This window comes from Euprymna scolopes, chromosome 2, assembly GCF_053919585.1.
Source record: "Euprymna scolopes isolate OS-2025 chromosome 2, ASM5391958v1, whole genome shotgun sequence".
Taxonomy (NCBI): Eukaryota; Metazoa; Mollusca; class Cephalopoda; order Sepiida; family Sepiolidae; genus Euprymna; species Euprymna scolopes.
The window spans coordinates 77,274,865-77,280,135 of NC_136483.1; positions in this window are offsets into that span (position 1 = coordinate 77,274,865).

The window sequence follows — 5,271 nt, forward strand, 5'->3', positions numbered from 1 at the left end:
GAGAAATCTTTGATGACCTGTGTGAAAGCTCCTTGTGAGCCAATAATAATAATAACTGTATAATTGCAAGTTAATCCTCATGTGTCCTTAACTTGCCCAGTTCTTTTTTTCTTTCATGTGTGAGCCACCAAAAACTGATGCCACACCAAATAAGTAAGGAGGGTCAAGGAGGATGGAAAGATCGAGGAGAAAAGGCACTAGCCAGACTGAGTGCAAAGAGGACTGGGACCTTGAGGAAGCTTATTGCCACTAAAATTTCACTGAAGACCAACGGTCACTACCAACGAGAAATCAATGATAAGTGGCTACTATGATAACGCAAATTCATCTGCAATGGTTATTGAAAGAGGTGGAGAGTACTGGAAATCTGACTTGGCTGGAGACTTAATTCACTTAGACTCCAGAGAATGCCATAAGTTGTTCTCAAAGAGAAATCTTTGATGATGGCCTGTGTGACTACTCCTAGTGAGTAAATGATAATAATAATAGGCCGCCACACACTTTCTTTAAAAACATTTTCAATATGACAGAATGAGTTCTTCCGCTTCTTTGTACAGCGGGGGGGGGGGGAATGACGCTTTGCTGTTTTACAATGAAGTTTCTGAGCCAGTCAACATGTAACCCCCCCCCCTCCTCAGGTAACACCTGTCCTTTCGTTGTTAACAAAAATACTTGCATGGGAGGTTTCAGATCATAACAAGAATAAAACAATGAAAACAAAAAAAACAAACAAAAAAAAAAACGACAGCCCTCCCTCACCATACCCACATATCTCCCTAAATAAAATTAAACACACAAGAAAACGGGCGAAGGGGGGGGGGCTAAAAAAAATAAACGGGTTTATTCTACTTCCTCTCCTCACTGTTAATATTGATTAAATTTTTTAAATTGTGAAAAGGAAGTGAATTTTCAAACAAAACAAACTGTTTCAATTCATAGACACAATACAAGAATACCTCCCCTAAAAAAAAACCTTCATGCCATACTAGTTCTCCCTTTTGTCATGTTTTCTCATACTATGGTTGCTTTCAGGCTGATTGGGTCTTTTTGTAAAGATATATGTGTGTGTGTATATATAAATATACATTATAAAATACAATTTCAGTCAATGGTGACGCTGATAAATCTTTATATAATGAAACATGTCTATGGATATAATTGGAGCTCAAACCATGAACTTTAATCATATTCTACTTATTCTACTATAATCAATTTACATGACTTAGTCACCTCGTCGTAGTTACCTTGGTCAGAGAGACAACTAGCGATGGAGAAGAAATATATTATTTACGATATTAAGTTTAAAAGAGGATTCAATTCAAGGGAGAAGTATTAGCTTGGGAGAAACTCGTTTTATATATATATACATCAGAGTGTTTTTGCCTCTGGAAACGAATGTATACTATTTTGCTATTTATTTTTATATAAATATTTTATATCCAGAGAGATGTTTCGCCTTATAAAGATTAATCAGGGTGGCTTAATACAGCCGATACATTGACCGTGGAGCCTCAGACTTCACTCGTCACTGATTAAAAGTTATACAATATATATATATATATATATATATATATATATATATATATATGTGTGTGTGCGTGTATATGTGTGTGTGTCTATATGTGTGTATATATATGCATATATATGTATATATACATGTATATATGGATATATATGTGTATATATATGTATATGTATGTATATATGTATATATATGTATATATATATATATGTATGTCAATATATATGTATATATATGTGTATATATATGTATATGTATGTATATATATATGTGTATTTTTTTGGTTTGATGATAATGATTCTGAAATTACTCAACTCTTAAGTGCTAAAAATGAGTTGCACCATAAGATGTTGTCTGCCTCTCATGAAGGTCGAGAGTCCCTCCGACAGTCACTTAAAGCAAACAAGGGTATTCTCCAAAAACGACTCCGCCAAATGAAGAATCAGTGGTGGGCTAAACTCGCCAACCAAATCCAGATGGCTTTTGATTGTAAAGACCTCAAACGCATGTACCATTTGCTTAAAAAAGCTTTTGGTCCTCAAACACTATCTACATCTCCCCTACTCTCAAGTGATGGAATTGCCTATATAAAGGATCCTAACAAGATTCTCCTTCGTTGGACCGAGCATTATTCTGATCTCTTTGACAACCCCTCTAATGTTGATGAGGACGTCATCAATGAATTTTTATCACAACAGAAGCTTATCCATGAAATGTCCATGTTCCCATCTGAGAATAAAATTAGAGATGCAGTCAAGGAAGTGAACGTTGGGAGAGCTCCAGGGCTTGATGGTATTCCTGTGGAAGTCCTCTTACATGGGGTTGATAAACTTGTTCATGAAATTCTTCATCTTATCACTGATGTCTGGAGGGATGTTCCCGTCCATCAGGATTGGGTTGATGCAATTCTTATGTCACTGTACAAGGGAAAGGGACCCAAGACCGACTGTGGAAGTTATCGTGGGATAAGTTTGTTGGAAGCAGTTGGCAAAGTATTTTCCAGAGTTCTACTCAATGGATTGTTAAAGTATATTTGTCCATCCGTCATTCCAGAAAGCCAAAGTGGATTTCGTCTGGGCAGAGGAACCACGGATATGATTTTCTTTGCTCGGCAGTTGCAGGAGAAATGTACTGAACACTGCATTCTGTTTCATCAGGTTTTTGTTGATTTGACTAAGGCTTTTGATATGGTGAACAGAAGTGCCCTATGGATAATTCTGGGGAGGTTGTGATGCCCACCTCAATTTCTACGATTACTCAGGGAGCTCCACACTAATATGAAGGCTCGACTGAACTTCAACGGATGCCTGTCGGAACCCATATTGGTTAACAATGGTGTGAAGCAAGGTGATATCCTAGCACCTACACTTTTTTCGATTTATTTTGCAACTATGTTATTGTATGCCTTTAGGGAATATTCTCTAGGTGTTTGTTTGCGTTTCAAAACCACAGGTAGGGTCTTTGATCTTCATCGTTTTCATGCTTCTACAAGGACCTTTCAGTACCTGGTTCGTGAATTGCTTTATGCGGATGACGCCGATCTCGTGGCCCTTGGTGAGAGGGATATGCAGGGTATCATGGATCTGTTTTTAGGGGCCTGTGCGTCTTTTGGGCTTACTATTAGTCTTAAGAAGACTAAGGTCATGTTCACACCTCCACCCGGTAGTTTGTATGTGGAACCAAATATTTTTGTCAACAACCAGAGACTTGCCGTGGTTGACACATTTGTGTATTTGGGTAGTACTCTCGCCAGAGATGGAACCCTGGATGCTGAGGTCAACTATAGGATACAGCGTGCCACTAAGGCTTTTGGTGGCTTAGAGAAGCGAGTATGGTCTGACAGGGGTATAACTTTTCATACAAAGATCAGTGTCTATAAATCTTGTATTTTACCATCCCTGCTTTACGCTTCTGAGGCCTGGACAACTTATGGTAGACACATAAAAGTCATGGAGAGAGTGCACCAGAAATTCCTGAGACACATTCTGGGCATCAGGTGGAGCACTTTTATATCTGATGTGGATGTTCTCATGTGGGCTGATGTACCTTGTATCGAGAAGTTGATTATACGCAACCAGATGAGGTGGGCTGGACATCTGACAAGGATGGATGACGATAGATTGCCAAAGTGCCTGTTCTGTGGTGAAATTACACAAGGAAAGCGTCCACAACATAAACCGAGGAAACGCTTTAAGGATAACATCAAAGATAATCTTAAAGCTCTTGGTATTGACGTATTCAGTTGGGAAAGTGCTTCCAATGATCGTAAAAAGTGGCGCTCCTTAGTCTATCATGGCTGTGATAGTTTTGAGAAGAAAAAATATGAGCATGCAAAAATGAAGCGTAATATCCGGAAGAAAAATCTGTCAGATATATCAGGTCTGTCGGAGGATTTCATGCAGAACCACACCTGTGATTTATGCGGTAAAATGACTTTATCTGGAGCTGGCCTGGCTAGCCACAAGCGTTCACATGGAGATCAATCTTTCTTTGATGGGGTAAACTTTGCAGGGCACAGATGTTCTGTTTGCTCTGTGGTCTGTAAATCGAGTGGAGGCCTAAAGCGTCATATGAGCATCCCTCAATATCAGTTTAAGTGTGACCTTTGCAACAGACTGTGTAAAAGCAGGGCTGGTCTGAAGAGCCACCTTCGTTCGCACAGAGAATAGGAATTGATGCATTCTTGATCACATCTCCACATGTATATATGTGTGTGTGTGTATAAGTGTATATATGTGTACATAATTATTATAAAAAAATATATATATATATTTTCAAAAATACATGAAAATAATTGAGTAATCAACAATAAAGCAAGGGAAAGATGGTCTTCTGTCAAGAAGTGACAATCACCATATATATGTATATGTATATATATATGTATATCTATATGTATGTAAATATATATGTATATATATGTGTATATATACATATATATATGTGTATACATATGTATATACATATGTATATATGTATGTAAATATGTATATAGATGTGTATATATACATATATATATATATACATATGTATATATATGTGTATATATATATGTATATACATATGTATATATATGTGTATATATATGTAGATACATATGTATATATGTGTATACATATGTATATACATATGTATATATATGTGTATATACATATGTATATACATATGTATATATATGTGTATATACATATGTATATACATATGTATATATATGTGTATATATATATATGTATATACATATGTATATATGTGTATACATATGTATATACATATGTATATATATGTGTATATATATATATGTATATACATATGTATATATATGTGTATATATATATATGTATATACATATGTGTATATGTATGTGTATGTATATATATGTATATGTATGTGTATATATGTGCATATACATATGTATGTATATGTATGTATATATATGTATATATATGTGTATATACATATGTATGTATATGTATGTGTATATATATGCATATATATGTGTATATACATATGTGTATATATATATGGGTATATACATATGTATATATATGTGTATATACATATGTATATGTGTATATACATATATATGTGTATGTGTATATATATGTATATATATGTATATGTATATATATATGTAAATATATATATGTATATATATGTATATGTATATATATATGTAAATATATATATGTATATATATGTAAATATGTATATGTATATATATGTACATATGTATATGTACATATATGTATATA